The 25,817-nt window shown below is 39.4% G+C and overlaps 1 long non-coding RNA gene across 2 annotated transcripts in view; it reads left to right on the top strand.

Moving 5' to 3' along the window:
- Positions 1-25,817, top strand: part of LOC144588459 (uncharacterized) — a 54,645-nt gene extending 28,828 nt beyond the window's left edge. Inside the window, exon 2 of one of the 2 annotated variants that reach the window (XR_013544035.1) lies at positions 1,372-25,817. This is a non-coding gene — a long non-coding RNA (uncharacterized LOC144588459). The other variant, XR_013544034.1, reaches the window with a different exon arrangement.

The raw sequence follows: 25,817 nt of genomic DNA, 5'->3' as shown, positions 1-25,817 counted from the left end.
CTGCTCCAAGACATTGCAAAAATTTTTGTTAGCTCAGTAAAGGGTGTGTGTGTAGGATGACCTTCAGTGATAAAACTAGGGTTACAAAAAACCCCTTTAAATCACTGTGAGGCTGGTGGTGAGAGTAAAGCCCCTCTCATGAGAGCGCCATCCCTCCCGCCCTCTGCCAACAAGGAGGTACAAACACTGCCCATCCCCCCTCCCAGGAAGAATAGACCACTGGAGCAAAACCCAGGTAATGCGGAGGAGAAACTGAGGGGGATGTCTGTTGGTGAAGGAGGGAAGATCTTGGCAGGAAGAGAATGACAAACCCCGGGTAGAGGTGGAGGCGGGGTTAGGAGATATAAAGAGGGGGGAAGACAGTTTGCCAGGAGGTTGGGAATGGATATGGCTGGAGGACCCTTGGACTGGCAAGGTAGGGAAACTAAAGGTTCCAAGAGAGGAGGCTGATGCACGGAGGAAGAGTGAGTCTACACCCAAACCCTCTTATTGGGAAGAAAGGGAGACGAAGAAGTGGATGAGGAAGTTGAGGGAGGAAAAGGAGAAGGTGGAGAGAGTAAGAGGGAGAGACTAGAATGGATAATAATACAACACCAGCAGAGGAGTCCTTTGGGAGACTTTGGCAAGAGGATGCCTCCCCACGAGAACCGGTATGGACAGATGACTTGGATGAAGATACAGTACCCTTATTGGAAGGGGAACAGGAACAATTATTGAGTGCGAACTGTTCACTGGACTGGCCGGGTCCCTGGAATACTCAGGAAACAAATCACTTTAAAGTTGAAGATTGGAAAGCCCTCCTAACCAGTTGTTAGAGGGAGGCAACAATTGGAATGCTTTTGTAAACATAGGATGTTTATTGAATAACCCAATAAATGTGTCTCCAATTTCTAAACCCAAGAAGTCCGTCAATTTATTTCAAGAAAAAGGGGAGCCAGGACATGAACCCTCACAATCACTTTTAGTTAGTGACTGCCTGCCTCTGGTTGCCAGGTTAATGGGAACAGAAGGACTTACTGGAGGACCCTGAGCTACATTGCAAATATTGAATACAGAGGCCAGATAAAAATCAGTCAATCAGTCAATCAGTCAATCAGTCAATCAGTCAATCAGTCAATCAGTCAGTCTATCTATCTATCTATCTATCTATCTATCTATCTATCTATCTATCTATCTATCTATCTATCTATCTATCTATCTATCTATCTATCTATCTATCTATCTATCTATCTATCTGCAAGAATTCTACCTTTAATGCACAATCTGTAAACTGGGTTGTCTTTCAAAACAAAACAAACAAACAAAAGCCCAGAACAAAACAATGATTATTTCTGAGGAGACATTGATGACTAATTGTTGATCTTCTTCCAGATAAACACCAGACTAACTGCCTGGAATCCAATTACTCATTTTTCAAAGGACGAGGGCATACAGAGTCATCTTTGAAGAATCCCACACATCACTGAATCAGCAGAGAGCAGAAATAGTCACTCAAGTCAACCTTCTGTCACCAGCCATTCCCAATAGCATGGTCTGTATTTCTGTGCATCATAAAAATGGTTCCAGCTTGCAGTTGGAAAGGCTACAGAAAAGGGCATCTAATATGATGAACAGATCAAGACACCTTATGAAGATAAGCAAAAGCCTTTCTGCTTATTAGTTTAGGGGAAAAATATGACTAGCTGAGGACATGAACGAAGCTTGCACAATTATGGACAAATAAGTGGTAAGATGGTACGATGATGTTATTCCTCCCCCTGTCTTCTTTAGGAAAGTATGGGTCATTTAATGAAATGATCTGGTGATAGGCGCAGGAAAGAGAAAAATGAAGTACTTCACACGGAGCACAGTTAACTTTAAGAAATGCTGTAATTTAAGATGTGGCAGCAACTGTGAGTTAGGTAGCCCTTGTAAAACAGATCAGACAAATTACTGGTGGATAGGTGTATCAAGGCTATTAGCCATGATGACTGACCAGGAACTCCATGTTCAGAAGTAGGGTACCACTTAAAACTAGCTGTTAGTGAGAAATAATAGAAATGGTTGTCGGCTTAATGGGCAACACCTCTTGGAAATGGAATACAGAGGCAGCTGAGCTTTGGGTCTGATTCCATAAGATTATTCTTGTACTAACAACTCAAGGTCATTTTTTGGAGGGTGGGAAGGGTGCATTACTTTATTTAATAGTTAGGAGGTAAAATCTGGTTCTAGAAGCGTAACAAAAGAACTACAAGCCTGGGTAATTACTGTAATGTAATCTGTTTAGTAAATAGGTAAAAACACCTCTTGTGGTCAGCTTTATATTTAATCTGCCTTTGGATTACTTTTATAAAATAAATTTCTTTGAAATGGTTTCAAATGGAAAACTGATTATATGTGCAGAACCCTTTACAATTATGCCTTGAGACTGAGAAAATGACAGGTAATTTTCACCAAACAACAAGCTTATCTTGTTAAGAAGAGAGAGGGTGTATTACATCTGTAGAGAGGTAATATATTCAATGGAAAAGTACATGTGTCGAAGTGCATGTTGTAAAAAGTGGCATGCTATAGGCATGTCATCATTTTATTTTAATGCCCATGAAGGAGTCCCAATGAGGATCAGGTTCAGGCCTACCATTGTGCCTTCAACTCCAGGGCACCATAAAGTTAATCCAAGCCAACCTTAGACATGGAAGGTACCAGGCATTATGTCAATCATAGAGACACAAATTATTGGATCACTGATGTGGATCAAAGACTGAAAAGCGAAGGACACTAGCCTGTGAAGCCCTGGAGCTCCAGAACCTTCTAGAAATTTCAAGATAGATGAATCCCCAGATGGAGTGGGCAAGGGGGTGAAGAGGATCTAAAAGTGACACAGCAAGAAGGCTGGAGTGCTGGCTGCCAGTTGGAGGCAGATGTCCTCACTATCCAAAGACTGGCATGCCTGTCTTGAGGCCACAGTAAAAAATAGGAATAGAACTAAGTTGTTGGGGACATGTCATGATACACAGAGGGAGGCTGAGGTAACTATTTCCCATCATTCTGGACTATGATCCTGCTTTGACGAGGTAGATAGAGTTCTGTTGGTTCATAACTTTAGTTCTGCCTTTATGACTGGACCTGTGACACCTTTTGATGGCTCCTGTCTGTGGAGGACTTGGTGACATGTGCAGTCGACATGAAATGTGCAGGTTTTAGCTGACTGTGGAAACTAAACAAGTGGACCTGACGGAGCTCCATGGAAAGGAATAGATCCAAAGAGAAAGAAACCAGCACTGAAAAGTTCCTATTTCTTAGCAAGCAAACACAAAACCTCAATAGCACTGGGCTAAGTAACTCACAATGGCCAAAAAAAATGTGGACAGATTCATATAACAGGTAATGGTTTCCTACAGGGACCTCAATCCAGCACAGATTAAGCCTACTGTTTTAAACACCTGGATATCCCAGTAAAATGTTAAATAACTGGACTGGGTTCAGGGGACATTTTTTCCAACACATCCAAATGAAATCCTTGCAATTTTCTATCTCAAGACAGGATATTGTGTTTTGAAAACATGCTTGATATTTGCTCAGTCTTCCATAGGAGGCATATTTGGGGTGGGGCCCACACTATTTGTGGGCCATATGTGAACTTCGAGGCTGTGGAGGGGGGTGAGAGGGTTTGCTTCCCCTGAATACCCCTAAGAACAAATTATCTTCCCCTTTCTTCATTAAAGGGGATACACATGTTCCTATGATATTTCTGGGTAGGCTCTACTTTATTCTTTATTAATAATTCTTACAGGAGGCCCTCTGAAATTAATGGATTTTTAGTTGTTTCTGGATCACTTGCATTGTTTTCAGAATATAAGTTGGGGCCCAACCCATATTTGTGAAGGCTGACCTGTAATGAACTATTCTTATGTGCAAACCAAGGGTTGAGATTACAGTTGTCAGGTCATAAATTTGTATATCTGAAGCTACACATGTATACCTTATTCACATATGCAAAAACATCAGTATGTAAATAGTTCATTAAGCTCATGCTTAAGTGATGTTTGTTTGCCTGTGCATTCCACGTATGTACACACACACACACACACAGAGAGAGAGAGAGAGAGAGAGAGAGAGAGAGAGAGAGAGATTAAATATGCCTCTTCTAAGAAATGTAGCCTGTGTGTTTATATTGTGTTTAGGAAATGTGTTGTCTGACAACATCCACCTCCTCAAAAGCACCTGGTTACTGTATTTCCCTTCTTTGGTTTAAAAGGAACCAGTGATTTGATGGAAACAGTTTCAGTTTCACTCAAATACCGTTTGAGCTTCTTTCAGTTTTCTGAAGTACAAATTGGTTCCTGCTTTGTGCTTTATTATTTTAAAGGCCTTGTGAAACACACAAAGCAAACTCAAAAGGAAAAAAAGAAGAAAGAGAATGCCCATCACATGAAAATAAGCACCTTGCATCAAGGAAGAAGACAGTTTCCTGTAGACTGCCAACTGAACTTTCATCATAGAAGTCACATTTTAGAAACGAATTTTTTGGAGGTTGGTTAAAAAGAATCTAGGCATCACAACTAACTCATAATAGATGCATAGTGATTTTTAAAAAAACTGATTCTTTTAATTTACATGCAATTTCAAACAGAGATAATAATAAAGGATAGCTTTTATAAATTGTTCAGTTAGGAATGCATTGATAATATTTTTTCCTTGTGCATTGAATTTATAGCAACAGCAATTAGAAATACAGCTTTAATACCTTAGTATCTGAGACTGCAACATAAAACAGGGTGATATGCTAGTGATGTTATTTTTAATGACTCGTGCAAAAATAATCTCTGACAAGGATTTTAATGTTTGACTGAAAAATGTAGGGAAGCATCAGGATGTAAAATTAGCACTCAGAAATCAGAATTGATGACACCAAATACATCAAGAGGATGAAGCAGACAGACATATAATATCCCTTTCACACTTCTTGCTACACTAAATGATTTATGTAAGAATAATTATTTATCCTTGATGCACCAAGAGGCTGCAGATTGACAACGCTGGCAAAAATGCGTTATCTCACACACCTGGGCCATCATGTGTGGCATCAATTAAAATGAAAGCACTGCGAAAATGTTTATTTTCAGTTTCAACATTGCCTATTATTTCTGAGGAAATTTCTGAAGGAAAATGGCTTAGTCAGAGGAGGCGCTCCTTAATTTCTAATGTAATGCTCAGTGATTCAAGTAGATGTATAAGGCAGCATCTGAATAGCCAGGATGATGGTTGTATGGAACACCAAACAAAAAAGCAGTATCAATTCCATTATCATTCATACCTGTTGTCCCCAGGATAGTGGTCCTAGAGGGATCTGGGAGAGACCATGTCTCCCCCTCAAATAACCTCCAATATCAGCTTGGATTATCAGCTTAGATATCAGATACAGAAATTCAGCCTTGGATCCTCAGCCCTTATGGAAAGGTCCATGTCTCTCACTGCTAAGAAGTCACAGTAACAAGACTAGAAAAGAGAAGTCTGCACATTTGAATTTTTTGAACTATACTTTGCTGCTTGAGAATTCGGAGCCCTGGAGTTCGAAAACACAAATCTGCCTCACTCCTGCCATTCTTGCAGTGGAGAGAGAAAAGAGGGAAAGGACCATTGGGCAGTCCATCAGCAAAGCCCTCTCAGCAACTCCTGACTTCTCCAAACCACAATCCAACTCGGGTGGAAAATATGAGTCTAGAGCTGGCACACAATGTTTCTTCCTGGTTCTTGTATTTAAAGAGAAGGAAGACAAACAGGCTCCCTCTCCTGCTCTCCTGCTGTGCTAGTATGAGCCTGGAAAGGTTTTAGTTAGGTCAAAAGTTCCATTGTTGAGTTCTGTCCTACATAATCCTCAGAATCCTCTGTTTTCAGCCTTACCATGGATTGCTACTAAGGCTAGACTTTCCCGAGATAGGATAAAAACGTATATTGCATGCAAATAATATAAATTTTGGAAGTCAGTTCTCCACCTCCTTATCCTTTATGGATAGTTCAGTGGTTTAGATACCTGGCTGTGGAGTCAGAGGTGGGGAGATCGATTCCCGACTGTTCTTCCTTGACAGAGGCCAGCTTCAATGATTCATGGGGTCGCTTCCAGCTCTGCAGTTCTAAGATTATTATATTTGTTTAATATTTTGCCACAAAGCCATTTTGAGCAGAATCTCAGGTGAGTATAACTTTCAGATGCATGAATGAATGAACAGAAATTTAATCTGATACAGAGATGTAGCATTTTGTCATATGTATATACTGTATAACTGTGAAGGTTTATGATCCTGCCTCATTTTTCCTCAGTACCGATAAATAAAGCATTTCAACACTGTTTCGAAGTCCCAGTTAGATGTAATCTGGGAGGAAAAGCGAGCCAATCTGGGAAAATTGTTAGGGAACAAAAGGGCTGTTGTGTTCAATTTGTGGTACTCAATTATCATCACAAACTGCAGATCCTCTGAGATGTATAAATAAAAAATGGGAAAGAGATCTGTATTCAACAGTTATATGTGATCAGTACAAATTGCCCTCCAATACTGTAACTAAATATGCTGTGGTATCAGACATGAAATAAAATTGATGTAGTGGTTTTAAATTAGTATGAAAGAAAAAAATCATCTAAATATATGTTGGAGATGATACTGTGAAGTATTCCAGTTGCATGCCAAATGGAAATCAATTATCAATAAGAGGAGTAATATAGTGAGTTTAATTGATTTATAGATTCTTTGATGTTAGTACTGGAGTTATTTGAAAACTGTGTTATTTGTGGAAGCCTTTCGTAACTCGTGAGATCATAGAATCATAGAATCACAAACTTCGAAGAGACCACAGGGGCCATTGAGTCGAACCCCCTGCCATGCAGGAACTCCATCAAAGCAGTCTCGACAGATGGCTATCCGTACTCTGCTTAAAAACCTCCAAAGAAGGAGACTCCACCACACTCTGAGGCAGCATATTCCACTGCCGACCAGCTCTGACGGTCAGGAAGTTCTTCCTGAGATTCAGGTAGAATCTCTTTTCCTGTAGTTTGAAACCATTGCTCCTTGTCCTAACGTCTAGAGCCCTGGAAAACAAACCTGTCCCTTCCTCGACATGACATCCCTTCCAATATTTAAACATGGCTGTCATGTCCCCTCTTGACCTTCTTTTTGTAAGGCTAAACATTCCCAGCTCCCTAAGCCACTCCTCATAGGACATGGCTTCCAGACTTTTGACCGTTTTGGTCACCCTCCTCTGGACACGTTCCAGGTTGTCAACATCCTTCTTGAACTGAGGTGCCCAGAACTGGACACAATACTCCAGGTGAGGTCTGACCAAAGCAGAACAGAGTGGTACTATCACTTCCTTTGATCTAGACACTATACTCCTATTGATGCAACCAAGAATTGCATTGGCTTTCTTGGCAGCCGCATCACACTGCTGACTCATGTTCAGTTTGTGGTCTACCAAGACTCCTAGATCCCTTTCACAGGTATTGGTTTCTAGCCAGGTGTCTTCCATCCTATATCTGTGCAGTTCATTTTTTCTGCCTAGGTGTAGGACCTTACATTTCTCCCTGTTGAAATTCATTTTGTTAGTTTTGGCCCAGGACTCTAATCTGTCAAAGTCATTTTGAATTTTAATCCTGTCCTCTGGGGAATTAGCAACCCCTGCCAATTTGGTATCATCTGCAGATTTAATCAGCATACTTTCTATTCCTTCATCCAAGTCATTGATAAAGATGTTGACTAGCACAGGGCCCAGAACAGAACCCTGAGGCACCCCACTAGTTACCTCTCTCCAGGATGAAGAGAAGTCATTGGTGAGCACCCTTTGGGTTCAATCAGTCAACCAATCAAAACCCACCGAACAGTGGCACCATCTAGCCCACATTTTACTAGCTTCCTTGCAAGAATATCATGGGAACTTTGTCAAAGGCCTTACTGAAATCAAGATATGCTACATCCACAGTGTTCCCTTCATCTATCAAGCCTATAATTCTATTTTAAAAAAGAGCTCAGATGCTTATGCTCACCTAGTCATGGCTTTTCTGCTCAGATATCAATTACATTGATAATTTTAAAATACCATCAGAACATTCGGAGACAGAATTTTTTGAACCCTAAGCAAGATGATATGTTTAGCACATTTTAAAATGAGGAGCTTCCTTGAGTGGTGAAACATATTTTTCATAGCATGTGCTTTTAATTGCATTTAATTTGCTTTGTGCTGTGTTGGCCACTGGAAGGTAAATAGCAGGGTTAATTTGTCAATCTATTTTTTGAGGTATGGTTCTTTGTTTGGGAGGGGAAGCAGGATAATCTCAGGGGATACAGATCTACTTAACATCATGGAAAGAAGAAAGGATAGCTCAGTGCTTACGTCTCCGGCTGTGGAGCCAGAAGTTGGGAGTTCAATTCCCCACTGTGCTTTCTTGACATAGGCTGGACTTCATGATCCATAGGGTCTTTTCCAGCTCAGCAGTCCAAAGAATTCCTTGGATTTTATGGTGGATCCATCAGGTGCAACCTCTCCAGCCTGGCGCCATTGTTTCTCCTTCCTTTCAAAGCACAGCAGACTTCTCAAGGCCCAAGAATTATTTCCAACCATACTCTCCACAAATATGTGCTTATTTTAAGTAAAGATTTAACATGCACATTATAGGAAGACACCAATATCCCCACAAAGCTTTGTAGAACATCTGGGATTTAGCCAAGATGACAAAGCTAACTAACTTGTGGAGATTCTGAAGCTGTTAATTAGAGGAAAATCTGTTTGACACTAAATAGGAACTCTGTAATTGGGTAGGCTTCTTTATTTTCAGCAAATTCTGATGCATATATTTACTATATTATTTCTAGGAAAGATTTTAATTGATTGCATTGTGTAAGTCTGCTTTTCCTGACTATTTTAATTCCTAAATTTCATGCTGCACCTAGGAGTGCATTTTATTTCAATTTCAGGATTGAAATGTAGATTTGTCTTTAATGATACAAAATTATTAGTATAGGTTTTTTTTTTTTTAAAGGAATATTCTCTCCTTTTCTACATCAGGATCCTGTACAGCATCCAATACTTTGACAGGATATTTCTGGCAGCAGAAGTATTACATCTAGTCACAGCATGCGGAGAAGAACATTGCATACATGTGTCATATAACAGCTTTTCAGTAAAAGAGGTGGCAACTCTGATAAAGAAGGTTGAACACATGGGAATTCCAACCTTGTAGTAGTTATGCACTGACACCTTTGGGCTAGTTGGAGAGATGGACAAATGGATCATGGAATCAGAATGAGAGTAATGGAGTTGGAAGCAGCCTAAAAGGCCATCAAGAACAATCCCCTGCTCAATGCAGAAATCCCAGTCAAAGTATATCTGACAGATAGCTGTCTAACTTTCTCTTGAATGCCTCCAGTGTTTGAGTGCTACTGAATGGATTAGTTCATCAGGGTTTTTTATATGTAGTTGTGTTTTATATTTGTTTTTATTTTGCATTGAATCTTGAGTTATTTTCTTATTTGGTACAGCAAAATTGAGAAATTATGGAAGATTCTTTAAACACACACACATACACACATATATATACACACACACCACTCCTAAGTAGTATGATTTTCTTCCTAATTGTGATTTTGTACAGCCTGAGAATTAGGATTACTAGAGGCACTGCCATTTCACTTAGATGTCCTCAAAGGCCTGGGCTTCTTCTGCCTGGCAGGACATCACATAGGGAGAAGCAATTGAGTTACAGTTTCAGAGTATTGGATTGTTGCCTGTACGTCTATCCATTCCTTAGCAAAAGAGATGACCCTAAGAGTAAAGCTATCAGATATGATGATTTTGAAAATTCCTTTCCTTTCCTTTCCTTTCCTTTCCTTTCCTTTCCTTTCCTTCCTTCCTTCCTTCCTTCCTTCCTTCCTTCCTTCCTTCCTTCCTTCCTTCCTTCCATTCCATTCCATTCCATTCCATTCCATTCCATTTCATTTCATTTCATTTCATTTCAGTCTCACCACTTTCCAAATTAGAAGCAGAAAATTCACTGAACAGCAGTCCCATGTGAGTGGATTAAGGCTACAGACAATTCCGCACATTACATGTTCTGGAAACAGTTATAAAATTCTCTTTGTTTTTTAGACAATGTAAGCAGGGAACTAATATGTTGGAACTGATGTGTGTGTTTTAACCTAGTAATACTGCAACACCATCACTGCACAGCTGTCACCTCACTTTGTCTTCTGAGGCTACCCTTTTTGTTTTCAGTTCCTGATTGTTGATTTCACGTAAGGAGTGTAATATATTCTGGTGTTGCAGCAAGTTGTCGTCAACTATGCTTATGCAAACTCTATGCAAATCAGTAGCAGGGCTTTGATTTACTCAAAGGAAGGACGTTCACCAAATGTATTGATTTCCCCAGTTTTAGATCCTCTGGATAATCTATAACAGTGAAACATGACTTGGATTTTATGTAGAGGCCATTAGGAGTAGAAGGAACTGTGTATCTGCCTTTTACTTGCATCTTGTGCTCCTTCCTTTATAGCTCCACAAGTCAGCCAGTAGCCTTGGAAGTGAATCAAATAATGCCAAAAGCAAAGCAAAGATGCTGAAAGGAAAGCATAAATAGGAGAAGATGATGAGGGATGAATCATTCCCCTCTCCTGCAACAGTTGCTACCTGAAGAAGCAGGTTTTTATGTCTTCATATATTACACCTGATTTTTATTCTTCCACATGTGCAAACAGTACTTGCTATTTGGTTATGGCATGCCAGCAGGATTATGACAACTGTGCTGATAAATGGCATGGAGCCAGCAGTCACATATTTGTACCTGGCAATTACACCCTCAGCATAAGACTCCAGAGAATCGCAGGCTGATGACTTTGTGGTGAGGGTGGTGAATGAGCTCCAGATTTTAAACCAAATGTACAGGAGCTAAACCCTATAAATTCAGGACCTTGGATAGCTCCTGTAAGGCTTGGACTAAATTTTATTTCAGATTCACCAGCCCAACTCATCCTATGATATTCACTACTGCAGAGCATATGTAATTGATTTTCAGTGTTTTTTGCAGGATGTTGAGGCTGTATACTATGCTTCTTCTGTATGTCCAACCCTCTGCCATGCATTCAAAGAGTATAGGCAGCAGAATCTGGGTCAGTGTATGGTGATGATGGGAAATGTTTAATCAGTATCCTCTCTCTAGTGTGGGATGAACAAACCCAATGTATATAGAAACCACGCATGTATTATTTTTTATTTTTGTAATAAAAACTCTGTTTTATTCTCTAATATGTAGAAATATCCTACTCGCTGAGTCCATTCATGTAACCTCTAACTGCAACCTCCTGCACAGAATTAAACCTAAATGCTTGGAGAGGGGAGGATGAAGGATGGCAATACGGTATAATAATTCAGGTGTTGGATATAGACCAAAAATAGATCTCCTGCTTCAGTCAATGGTTGGACTCAGTGACCTGTAAGGTCTGTTACAGCTCTACAGTTCTCTGCACCTGTGATTCCATGAAAGCCTGGCTTCAATGCCCTTCTCAGCTTTGGAAATTCACTGGGTGACCTTAAGCCAGACACTTTTCTCTTAGCCAAATTCCAATCACAGGATTATTGTGAGAAAAAGGCAACAGAGAAGTCATGTTTGCCTAATGATTGTAAATGTCACTGTTTTGGACCACAGAAATCCCTGGCCATCAAACCAACTCATAGGGAATTTCTGGGAGATATCATTCAAAATTGGTATAATCTCTCTTTCTGCCATCTGTCTCTAAATCCTAATTGTGTTGTTCCGAGAGCTTCCTTTACAGACTCATGTTCCCAGAGTATGCAGAGGTAAGAATATACCACAGTTTCTCAGAATCAGTTGCAGAACTACTGATGCAAACATTTCATGCCTTGCGACACCAAGAATAATTACACACTGAGTTCCTGTTGCTTAGTGTGGTACATTGCACTAGAGTAGGCCCATTTAATCAGTGTGTATCTCTAGAGTCAACTCCTCTGCAAGTTCCATTAATTGTTATTTCAGGACCTGCCTGATTATACCCTGGACCTTTTGAGGTCAGCATTATGGTTAACTTTTGTCTTCTACTCTTCTGCTTATGCAACCATATCAAATTGAGGTTACATTTTAAAGTTACTATGTGAACTTCTGATGGCAAGTACAACTTGTCATTCAGCCTAACCTTGTTTTTTGCACCCTTCTCCACACATGCCTATTCATAACTGTGTTCCAGTTACAGGGTGAATGCTGCTATTATTAAACCGAGCCAAATTAAATTTCAATTAAATAGTGCCCCATTAAACCTAGAAGATTTAAACAAGTCAGATGAAATTAATTAAATGAAACCAAATGAACAGGAGTTAGAATAATGCAGAACTTCCTTGTAAAGTATTCAGACTGCAAATATGACTGTATATTGCAGAAATTGAGTTTGATCTAATGGGAGAGTGGAAAGCCATTTGATAGCTCAGTTCTATGGTGCAGGGTGCAACCCCAATGTGTTGACTGAAAATGCATAATTTAGAGAGTGGTCGGATCCCCTCTCCAGTTATTAATGTTCTGATTTAGAAGCATTTGCCAAAATCCAACCATTTCTGGTTCATTAAAAGCAGGCTATTTCAGAATTTTACATGATAGATTTCTCTACAAAAATGACCTGCGAAGAAATGTTGGCCATAGAGCTATTAAGAATCCCAGTACAATGATTCTTAAATTTAGGTTTTTGGTTTTTTAAGGATTCAAAAGACTTGATGACAGTAGCATTTTTGCACCTGCCAAGGTGCATTCTAAAAAAGAAACAGAGGTCGCCTTTAGAAATTGCATTTTCACAAGACTTAGGGAAGAAATTAAGTATGTCCAAAACACTGTGCATCTTTTAAAATGCAAACAGGTATGTGTGCAGAAAAATGATACACACAAACATACTCTCATCAGTGGGAGAAATTTGCATCACTTAGTAAATGAATAAATAAATAAATATGCATGCTAGGAATACTATGCAAAAATGTACAGATTCAATAGGAATAGGGGGAAAAGCAGTTCAGTAAAATGCAAGGTTGGGAAGAAACTACAGTTGAGCTTTAGAAAACACAGTCAAATGAAAACTGAGAAGTTTTTACCTCTCTATCATCAACCATGTTCCAAGGTTATCTGATTAGAAAAAAAAATTATGGCATTCAGTTTCTGGCATGCCTTCATACAAGAGACTTCCCTAACATCAAAATTCATATCTTCATAGCATGACACCAGATAGTTTTATGCAGCTACATCTTCTACAGAGTTATTGAATGCTGGCTTTATGTAGAGACGTGTGGATTTTTTTTTTTAACTTTCCTCCACCTGCTCTTCTAGGACTGATGGTTGAGCAAATTGAATTTAAATGAAATTTTTGACTAAAATCCACAAACCATACCTTTCCAGATGGGTGCCAATGTGTCTGAAACTTGCTGATGGAAAAGTGTGCTTAAAAGATCTGTGCATTTCAAATATCTACAAAGCACTAAATAAGCATATTTAGTTAATACAGAGAGGATGTCAGTGAACAATGTGTTTAATTTTTAAATGGGATGGAGTGTGCCATTTTAAAAGATGAGCAGAAGAGGGTATTCTGTAGACCATTTTGACCGCCGCCATTGGTGTTGTCAACATTGAGGCTGCCCCTTGCTATGTAAAGCTTGGCATCCTTTTTCTTACTGGCAATGCAGGCACAATATTTTGCAGTAATATTGGGCCATCCCCTGGATTTTGAATCATGGGTACAGTAGCACAATATCCCATAGTTCATAAACTAGAGCGGTGGTTTTTTTTTGAAGAATTGAATTAATATAAGGAAAAACATATTGAAAATGTGTTTTTGCTTCTTCTAATCTGATACCATGATTAGAACCTTCTATGTCCCTCCTAAAAATATTTTTATTAGAAAGAAAAGAAAAGGTTCTGTGTAAGTTATTCCCCAGGTGGAAGCTCACAAGATTGTCCACGAATCTACATTCCACTCTGACAGTCTGAGGACTCAACAAAATGCTCTCAGTGCAATCCTGAGTCAAGATACGCACCAGCGATAAAAGATTAGGATTAGGCACAAAATCCCTGTCTGCAGAAATCCCTTTCTGCCATCTCTACTCAAAGATTTTCCAAGAGAGCTATCTGTTGGATGTATTGCTATGCTATGTGAGTTCTGCTGGAGGTAGAGCAGAGGTGGGAGATACTAAGATGGGAGACGGTTGGCTTCAGCACACCTTTAGCTTAGCTTTCTGTCAGCTCAGAAAGCCTTTTATCGTCTTGGCTAGATGGGATTACATTCTATGTTAAAATTGCAGCATTAAGTCCAAGATTTCTGTCATAGGGCTTGATGACACCTGCCAAAACAACCCCAGTTATACCACTTTGGCCATTATTTGTTCCATAATTTTCTGTTCACAAGATGCATGGCCAACACAGATTCATTTGCTCCAGCAATCAGTTTATTTCCCTTTCACTGGGAGGGTTGTTTTAAATTGTACCACTGATGTATCCTTTCGCTCCTTATTGTTTCAGGGTGTGTGAACCTTGCTGTTGATTTATTTCCTTTGTGAAAGGTCAGGTTTCTGGGTGCTGTGGCCACTTTATGGCCACTGCGATTGTACCCTTCTTTATTTTTTTAAAGGGATATTGATAAATCAATAAATAGTAACAGCTACTTCTTCTACCACAGTGATGAAACCAACATGAATACATTGCTCAGAAGGAGACAGCCTTCCCCTTTCCTTGTGGATGAAAGAGGGCTTGAGATTTCCTGCTTTTTAACAAAAGGAGTGTTGCATTTTTAAAAATCCTGCTCTTCACAATACTCTGCAAGTTTTATAAACCTGGTTTCTCCTCCTGATGCTGTTCAAAATGGAAAAGAAAAATGAAAGGGAAGAACTAGAGGGAGAGATAAGGAAAACAGGAAGAGTGAGTAAAGGAGGGAAGGGAAATGGAGAGTAGGAAAGAAAGTTCATACTGCTTCATCAATATATCACCTTTAGTAATGTTTAAAAAAAAGGCAAGTGGAGGCTGATTATCCGAATAAACAGTAGAGAAAATGAATTGATACAAAATTAAAGAACACTGTATCCTGCTATAATGGTTTTAATAAAAAGAAATTAAGTACAGTTAAAACCATATAAACACTCCCACTGATCTATATATACCACCTGACCACAGGGGGAAAAAACATATTGGTACAACAGAGATATAGAAAGAGTCAGTATAATTGGGGTTCTTTTGTCATATGTGATCAAGCCCTTGCATACACTAAAGAAAATCCAGACTGTGACTATTGCCTGGGCAGGAGATAGGAACCTCTCAGCCCACCTGAGTGGTCTTAACTGACCAGATAGGCGGGATATTAAATAAATAAATAAATAAATAAATGAAAATTTCAAATTCCTTCCATGCAAGTCTTACAGTAGGAGACTTTTGTCCCTGAGTGATGAGTAATAATCACATCTAAATAACTGGTGGAAGAATGTGGAAGAGCCAGCCCAACTATTTGCTAGACAAAAAGCAACTGCTTCAGGCAGCAGATTTGGAATATGATAAAAAGTTGGTGCGTTCTTACTCACTTCTTGTTGGTAATTGTATTTTTACCACCAGAGCAAATGGAGGTGGATTTGTGGGATTTTTGTCCATGTGAGCCAAATTAAGGTCCTTAACTTTTGGGTATAATCCACCTCAATGCAGGATAATAGAAGGGTGAATTTGCTGCACAACCTCAGGACTGAAAATATCTTGTAAACTGATTCTCACAGAAAGGTATCTCTTCCAAGATTATGTGTGGCTGTATCTTATATATTCAAACACCACATATTGGAAGTGAAACAGGAAAAATTGTGCATTGGGTGAACATGGGTGTGGAATATAAAGACAACTAAAATAAGTGTACAGACAAGGTTAATAATCTGCCTTTGTTGCAGCCTCCCATATGAATTAGCACATTAATATGTAGAAACTCATCACATGAAATTGTAACCATCCAGTGATGGGTCAATCAGCTGAAAACTGTCAATTAAATGTATTTAGAAAATGATTTCTCTCTCTTTCTCTGTGTGTTAAAGCCAAGGGGGCTTAAGGAGGCAGTTATGCTGATGTAAAATAATTTACTGGCTTATATTTGGGTGGACATCTGCATTTTATTCTTTTGTTTTGAATGAACCAGTAGTATTCCTGTCTAGCTCTTCTGCTCCTCATTCACTTAAAAAACAAAAGCAGTATAATCTTGGAATGAAACAGATCACTCTAAATATGACTTTGTGCATTCAGTCTCATTGCACTGCTGGTAGCTCGCACCTTAATTGTGTGCAAGAACTGAACTGGAGCCAGTTCTGGTTGCAGTCTCATTAGCATATTCATAAGTCACGGCTTCATGCAGGTGCCAGAATGCTGAGAAATGTTTTGTGACTGCTCAGCTCAGCTATACAAGAAACTCCTAAATAACCCTGTTCTGGTTTTCTTTTCTCCTCCTCCTCCTCTCCCCCCCCCCACCTTCTTATTTTCAAGCCACTATGCATTGTACAACAAAACTCTTTTATGATTGGGAAGTGAACACTAAGCTAGGCTTTTTTTGAGGATGTGTTGAGGAAATGACCTGCCATCTCCTCTGCACGCGCACACACACACACACACACACACACACACACACACACACACACACACACACACACACACACACACACACACACACACACACACACACATGGAGCCCCAATACTCATGTTTTGGGGCAAAGAGACTAAAGAGTTCATTAGCAAGCCCAGATCAATGAAGTGTTCCTTGTTATCAGGCCTTTGCCAAATCTGCCTCTGCAGTGTGTGTGTGTGTTTTGTGCTCTCACACTTGATTGCTTTCTTGCCAACAGGATGTGGATGAATCAGATATGCACCAAGTGGGATTGCCTGATAGCTACTGGATTAGACAAACGCAGATCAGAAATTATGGATGACAATAGTCAGAGAAGGGAAATGAGCTTCCCTTTAATAACTTCAAAAAAGCAAAAGCCCTTAGTGACTCTAATAAATGCAAACAAATGCATGAGATCAGCCAGTTAGTAGTGCCAGGATCTGTCTGGAACAATCTCACCCTTTGGTTTAGATTGGAAAAGGATAAGGCTTCTTGGGGGGAAAATCAGGAATCCTGCTGTACAAAAGATATGGGCTCAAATAATGCTTTAAAGCTAGACAGACAGACAGACATAAACACACAGGCATGATGAGAATTATTACTTAATCTGTGTTTTCTCAACAAAACAGTCTAATTCTCACTTCTGGGATTAATACACAGATCAAATACTAGCTATCCTTCTGATTGTTTATTGCTCTCCTTATTTCAATGCAAAGTGCACAGAAGCATAAACATGAGTTCTATGCACTTAAAAAAAAGAGGGAAGAATGATGCAGGGCTGGGAAGCTCATTCTCCTACTAGTTGTGAACAGTCTTACGACTAATCACATAATGGGGATTCTGTCCAATAGGGAGGAGTGGAACAATTACATGACTGCCCTTCCACTCTGCATTTCTTCAAGAGGGTCCTGGACAAGGAGTACGTTCACACAAGGGAAGACTGCATTCAGAATAATTGAACAGTTAACTCATCATTTCTTCTCCTTTCTTATCAATAAATAAGGCATGAGATTAGAAAAATCATATTCTCAAGCCCTATCAATAGAGCATATGTTGATAATGATAACAGTGATTCTACTATTGCAGGTGTAGAGCTCTGGTATCATTTAGGAAAGCTTCAGATGAATCCTGATTGTAACTTACCTTCACACTACTGTGATAGTAGTCTTAGATGCTGCAGAGGTTCCCAAACTTCTTGGCCTCACCCTCCTCCTTGGACTTTTGAAAAAATGGCATATCTCCCTACCATTCCTTGACATTCTTTTTCTTGCCTTTGTTTTGAAAGAGCTCCTGAAATGGATTGCAGGATGGGTTTTTCACATAAAGTTGAATGAGTCTCTGAAGCTACAAGGGAGCTTAAAAACTGAAGGTCCAACTTTTCAGGCAGACTTCTAACAATCATGATTGAGTCCCTGAATGCCATTTTTAAGTTCAGATAGTTTTTAATGTTTACCTGCTTTTAAGTATTCAGTTTTAATTAGTGGATAACTTAATTGGTTTTTGTTAATGTTCAGCTTATCATGATTTTAATTCATTTTTCTTTTTACCATTGTGAGCCACCTTGGATTCCCTTATCAGGAGAAAGGTGGCTCATAAAACAAACAAACAAACAAACAAACAAACAAACAAACAAACAAACAAACAAACAAACAAACAAACAAACAAACAAATGAAAAGGCATGGGATGGGAGTGATTAGGATTGGATGGAGGTTGCTCCTATGGAACTTAATATTCAACAGAGATGTCTCAAAGTTTCATCTGATGACACAGGTCCCTGAGAAAACATCAACAGTTTGATTTAGGAAAGAAGAAGCAGGTAAAGAAATGTATATTTCTTTGTTGTTGTTGTTTTACACCACATAGAGTACCAATCTTGAAACAAACAAACAAACAAACAAACAAACATGCAGGGGGATCAGATCTCATCTTCCTGCTTGTCCTCTTCACCATTTTGTCTTCTATCACTTCTTGGCTTGTCTGTTACACACAGTAGTACTCAGGCCATGCTGGTTGGTGGATTCTGGAGCTTAAAGTCCAAAAAATAGAGAGAGGAAATTTTCCAAGCTCTGGTGGTGATACAACAGGTGAAGGGAGGTAAAGGAAACTCTCTGCTGGGATAGCAAGGTAGGCTTACTCCCAAAGACTGTAAGTGTGTATAAGATAGCAACTTTAGCTCTTCCAATTTCAGCCCATCCTCACCTGCCACATATTTCCATGTCACAGGAGGGTGCTCTCAAGGGAGACAAATCAACCCCCAAGGAACCTATGTTGCTTAGCCCAAGAGTGGTGGGAAGGACAGGAGGAGGAACAGAAAATAACATAGCTCCTCCTATTCCAATCATCCCAGGACTAAGATAGGAAAGGGGAAGTGAAGACAAGTGGTAGTGGTAGGTGGTGAGTAGTAGCAGTAGGTGACCCTTGCATGCACAATCTTCCTCACACAACCGGTGGAGGTGACATGTACTTCATCAAAGGCCAGTTCTTTCCAGAATCCCCTGTTTCTTCAGAGAAGGGGCAGCCTCAAAGAGCATCTCTAGAGGGGGTGGGAGGGCAATGAATACTGTGCACATCATCAGGGTGACACTCTCTTGTGTTTACTCTCATTCACAAAGTGATACCAAGCAAGGGGAAATTCCAGAAGTGGACTCCTTTTTTCACCAGTTAACCACTTCTCACCCAAACACAAAGCAATTGTCAAGGCCATTTGCTGTTTTTCAACAAGTGTGAGAAGAAGAGGGTATCCTGTAAACCTACTTGACTGCTGCCATTGTTGTTCAAGCTTTGCTGTGTAAAGCCATCCTTTTTTCTTGCTGGCAATGTGGGCATTATATTGTGCAGCACCATCAGACCATTTCCTAGTGTTTTAAATCATGGGTACAGAAGTACAACATCCCACATTCATTAATAAGTGGCTTTTTGAAGAACTGATTTTTGGGGCTTTTTAAAATCAGTTATAGTTTCACTAACACAAATTACAGCTGAAACTTACTCATGTAGAATTATCCAGTTCTAGAGGATCCCAAAAGATGAGCACATGATCTGTACTATGATTGCTGCGCATGAACAGAAGCAAGAACAGCTGTGATGTGGCCCCTCTTTTTAGAATTGCCTTCTAAAATGTTAATTTGCTCTACTGCACTATATTTAATATTCTTGTGCAGGAATAATCATTACTCCTGTGTAGCAATAACTATTAGTATGCATTCATCACATTCTAGATTATTGTATTCAACTGAAATCATTGTTGAGATTTAGTCATTAGGAACTTTCATTAGATCATTTAAGACTGATATGTTTCAACCAAGAATCAAGAGGGGGGAAAATTAGGTTTCCAATTGTGCAGCCTGACTCTATGCAGGCTTACCTATAATTACACCCTATTGAGATCATAGTGGTATTTCTGATCAAGTAATTAAGGATTGTCTCCTTAAGCTTTTAACCAAAGTAGAGGATATCATAGATTCATAGAGTCGTGGAGTTCGAAGGGACCTATAAGGCCATGGAATCCAACCCCCTTCTCAAAGGAGGAATCCAAATCAAAGTATATCTTACAGATGGTCAGATAATTTTCTCTTGAATGGCTCCAGTTTTAGAGCACTCACCACCTCCCGAGGTAATTATTTCCATTGTTGTATTGCTTTAAAATTTGCAAGTTTTTCCTGATATTCAAATGCCTCAGTCTTCTTTTCTAAAGGCTATACCTGTCCTGTACTTTCAGTCTTTCCTCATAGGGCTTAGTTTCCATTCTTCTGATCATCCTTGTTTCCCTCCTCTGAACTTATTCCAGTTTGACTGCAACTTTATTAAAGTGTGGTGTCCAGAACTGGACACTTTACTCAAGATGAGAGATACTATGTAGAATATTAAAATATTGTCTGTAGGATATATTTGCAGTGGAAAAGATGAAATTAACTAATAAGAAAATATGCAAGACAGTTGAACTGGAGACCATTGGTGTAATATAAAACAGTCTTGCTATGTTTACTTAAATGCAGGAGTCACTGGGTGCATTAGGACCTCACCTCATTTCTGTGTGCGTAAGGTTGCAATCTGATGCAGTCCATCCCTTATTTGCATATATAATCCCTTGCTAAGAGTCATTCAGCAATTGTCCAAGGTCACTTCGAGATCAATTCAAAGAGCAGCAATTTGTGAAAAAGAGCCTGCAGAACAACAGAGGAAATGACAGGAACTCATGATAACACTGGAAAATACAGAGCGTGCAGGGAAAAAAAAAAACTATTCAAGAGGGGAGGGAGTGAAAGATAACATAAAGAACAATTGCACCTGGGCAAGCTTGGCTAATATATATGGAATATCTGCAGTGCACAAGGTCACATTGGCTATATCTGAACTGTGGAATGGGGGTGGGGGTGAACAGCTCTTTGAAAATGTCATCAATGTATTATGTATAAAATGAATCTGTGTTTCATTTCAAAGTCAGCCATGCCTGTCTTCTATTGTCTGTGTGCTTTTCTTTATCAACAAAGCAGATTCATTCTTCTTTTCGTTAGGCATGGAAATACAATTTCCATTTCTTCCCCAGGTCTTTGTTGTTATTATTATTGTTAAAGACCTGCTAGGAAGTCACAAGGTCCTGCTGGCATAAAGTTCAAGTATGCGATTGCCTTTTAGAAATGCATGTCTGTACTATAGAGATACGGAGGGAGCACTCCTGGGTATGAGAATGGGCAGTCAAAATAGTATCATGAAGAGAGTCCTCTAGTGGCTGGTAAAGAATGTGGTCCCAGTTCCTGTATTACCAATTCCAGCTCTAAACTTTGTTGCCAGTGTGGCATGGATTAACCGCAGGAACTGCAGTGTAAAATGTCCCCATTTAGTATTTCAACTGGCCTTGATGTCCTATAGGATACTTCAACAAACAGACAACAATTTAAGGATGTAGACCATGTTCCATCCTAATTAAGACTATATTATTATTCAAAAATACCAGCCAATCAAAATTATTAAAAAACTGACTGGCATTGCAAAACAAATTCTAAACCAAAAACTTTTGCCTGCCCATCCTGGAGTGATGAGATGCGACACAGGAGGTGGGTTAAAATATGGGCCAAACTTTATTAAACATATTAACCATTAAACATATTAACAAAACATCCCCTTTCACAAGGCGCCTAAAGTAGGGCAGAATCATGTTCTGTGCCCGGGGTTGGCCTTGCCCCAGATGCAGGCTCTAACTGTCTGAGTTTCAGTAATCTATGGAAGCCTGCCAAGGACGAAAGCCAAACGAAACTCCTGATTCAAGATGATCTGTACCCCAGGGGACCCCTGCTTCCTCCCCATCCCAGTGGCCAAGACAGGAGGATTTCAATGCTAGGAGGTGGGATGGCCCATATCCCTGTTGGGTGCCCACTTGATATCACCTTCTCCCTCATGATTTCTGCCACTACTCACCATGACATAGAGGTTACTCAATATGCCCCATACCCTCCTACCACTGAAAAGTTTGGACCTAAGGCCCCCTTGAATGTCACACACAAATAAATCCAGGCCCATATCAGATAAATGGACACCATTGCTCCAGTACAATCCATGGTGATGCATTCAAATGTCTGTGTGTGTTGCCATGGACCCAAGACTACCTGCAACCACTCTTGCAACCTCCCAGTTGACACCATGCCGCACCCTGTCAATGAGCTTCCAAACCCTCCATGACAGCATTGCTGACCACACAATACACAGTGAAGGGCACATGGCCCATAAAGCCTGCAGACCAGTGGTCTCCTGCAAGATAAGAGACTTGCCTGTGTGCTTAGCTAGATCATCCCCACCTAGGTGCACCACAACTATATCAAAAGGCAACTGTGCACAACCCTGGGTGACCAGATCCATAAAATCATCCCATAAGAGTCCTCGCCAACCTCACGACTCCAATGCTGCCCAGGCACCAAGGCCCAGATTCTGCCACCAGCTGGAATAACAAGTGAACATAGCTGCCCAGAACATGAAATTATGGCCGAACAGAAAAACACAGATCTGGTACTCCAAATCTGGAAAAAAAAAACAGGAACAAGAAAGAAAGGTAACACCTAAAACTACAGCAGTGGGTACACATATCGGCAATGTCTGTGGGAAGTTCATCTCCCCACCCCCTTGAACAACAAAAGCAATTTTGAAAGGAGTCAAGTTTCTGTTAAATATTGATGTAGTATATATGCTGTTCTTAATATTGCTGTTTTTGTAGCTCTGTGAATGTTATTTCTGAAATCTGCAACTGCTTATAATACTATGTGAAATTTTGTGATATTGTTCCCAAAGCCCCAATGACAATGGGGACCACTGAGGTATGTTTCATCCACAAACAAGACGTTTTGATTGCCAGATCTCTTTATTTTGTTAATTTTTCCAATTCTTTAGTTTACCATTCAATATGTTCTAATGGGCTAAAAACTCACCGTCCAGTGAAGATCCTTCATACGGGGGCCATTTTCACTGCCTGTATAGCGAGGAATCCATCCCTAAGCACAGCGGGGAGCCATTTTAAGCACCCGGTGGCCATTCTGAAAACCTGAGGATCAGCTGTTTTTGATCCTCATAAAGTGAAAATCGATTCCCGAAGCTAAGCAAAATTCCCCCATTTAGGCCATCGTTTTGCGATTGCAATTGCAATTGCAAAAACATCATTGTAAAGCGGATTCACCGTAATGCGGAGAAATCATTAAGCAGGGCATGACTGTATTGCCATTCCTGCAGCTCTGCCACTGTTATTTCTTAGATCTGCAACTGCTTATGTTGTTGTTGTTGTTGTTGTTGTTGTTGTTGTTGTTGTTGTTGTTGTTGTTAAAGTTTTGCTGGTGCATAGGGTGGACCAAAGAGTCAAGCCTAAAAATGTATGGGTGACATGAAATATTTGCAAAATTATTCATTTTTGGATTTCAGGACCCAAATTAGCTGGAAGATGGTAACAACAAGAAGAAGAACCTGCATCAGCACCTCCACACCACCACCTCTTTTTCAAAATATTTTTCAGGTTTGCCCAAGCCTACTGACATGTAACTGAGGCATAAACTGTCCCATTTTGGCTATTCAGGAATGGAATCATGGAGAAATGAATTCACTATTAATAATGTATAATGCTGTTGTTGACATGAAACAAAACTGAATTGCTCCTTGTAAGCCTTCTCATGTACTTTATTCCTCCATCAGATAAAAGAGAAAAAACAACAACCCTCAAACACCAGGTTCGCAAGCAAAGACCTTCCCCTTCAGGCAAGCTTTAAGCAGTATGTTATCTCAGGAATGCTGGTTTCAGCTTTCACATTTTTAAATGTTTCTGAATTGTTTTTAAACTTGATTTTTAAATCTTAATATATGTTTAATTGTTTTTGAAAATGATATTTTTGTAGTGTGTTTTTCTCCTCATCTGTTTTATCTGTTGTAAGCAGCTTTGAGTCCCTATGGGGGGAAAACTGGCAAATCATTCATTCATTCATTCATGAAAAAACCAGGAGACACTAAACTTAATTACTGTATCATTCCTTAGGAAGGAAAAAAAGGTGAGATGCTTCCATTATTACTTCTGGGCACATACTATGAATAGACTCTGGCTTCAGTAGTTGTTGCATCTGCTGATTACTGTGCTGGCACATATTTATTGGCATAAGAGGCGCCATAAGAGGTGCTATCATTTTTTGTTGTTTTCCTTTTCTCTTTGAGGACGGAACTGAACTGCAGACAAATTAACCTTAGAAAGCCTAATTTAGCCAAATTGGAACTTATAAACGGTACCCTGGAGGTTGAACTGGATGGGACCTTGAGCCTTTAGACGGGTAAAACTCTCTATGTTTGAGATTGGATTCAAGCTTAATGGAACTGGTTTGATTAAAGGATATGGACAACTTTAACTTGGAATACAATTTTTGACAATTGGAACATGTGTCTGGTCTCTGAGTGTCTGTGAATTTTGTTGTATGGGTATACTGTGTATATACTTACAATGACAATAAATTATGATGATGATGATGCTGATGCTGATGCTGATGCTGATGATGATGATGATGATGATGATGATGATGATGATGATGATGATGACGACAACGACAACGACAACGACGACGACGATGACGATGACACAACAAGGACAATTTTGGGAGGAAACAAAATCTACCCTTCAAGGAATTGTAGAAATAGTGAGATCCCACAACGAAGAGGCAAAACTACTCACGGCACAGTTGAAGAAGAATTATAGTCAACAGGAGACAGGAAATAATGAAGTAGGAAATGAGAGGGTGGTGAATGAGGTATGCCAACCTAAAGAAGGGCTGGAGGAAATAAATGGGGAAAAACTAGTGGAGTCAAGGAGAGTTTTGAGGAAAGATAAAGGAAGAAAATCAGCAGAATTAATTAAAAATAGCCTGGAAGATCTATTGGAGATAGACCAAGTGTATAAAGTTCTATTGGAGGTAAACCAAATGCATAAAATGGCCTCAGAGGACACAAAAAATGGTAGAATGTTTAGAAAGGAAGAAAAAAATTGAAAAAAGATTAAGAGAAGGAATTAGAAAGATGAAAAAGGGAAAACAAGAAGGTGGCCCTCAATGTTGGAAAGCATGTATATACTTAACTTCTGGGATTGCAAATTGCATATCTTATATATTAAAAAAAGAGAATTGAACTGAAATAAGGAAGCATTAATCAGGGTAAAGGCATAGTATGGTGGGGGGGGGGTTAAGGCAAATTGAAGCTAGATATAAGGTTGGGGTAAACAAATAATACATAATGAACATGCATTAGATATGAGATTGTTATAGACAGGATAGAAAATGTGGAGATAGAAATGGCTAAACAACTATACAAAGAAAATATGTATAAAATGCTCTAGATAATATCTATTATGTGTTAAGAGCTTACTCAGTTATCATTTATATAAATTACAAAGTTTGTTGGTTAAATCGCATCAAATTATTCTGATTTGGAACTAGAATTACTTTTATTAAGTATGTTATTAGAAGATTTTGAAAACATTATATACTACAAGAGTAATATAATAGCCAATATTTTATACTAAAATACATGCATGAATGGTTTGAATGATCAAAATATGTGTGGAATTTGGGGGGATAATTGGGAAGACATTAAGGCGTAAAAACAAATAATTGTAAGCAACCCATGTAACACAATGTTTGATAAGCATAAACCAAATGTAGATAGATTGAAAAAATAATAAAA

Source organism: Pogona vitticeps, chromosome 3, assembly GCF_051106095.1.
Source record: "Pogona vitticeps strain Pit_001003342236 chromosome 3, PviZW2.1, whole genome shotgun sequence".
NCBI classification, from domain to species: domain Eukaryota; kingdom Metazoa; phylum Chordata; class Lepidosauria; order Squamata; family Agamidae; genus Pogona; species Pogona vitticeps.
The sequence above is the reverse complement of the archived record's forward strand: the minus strand, read 5'-3'. Positions and strand labels throughout refer to the sequence as shown.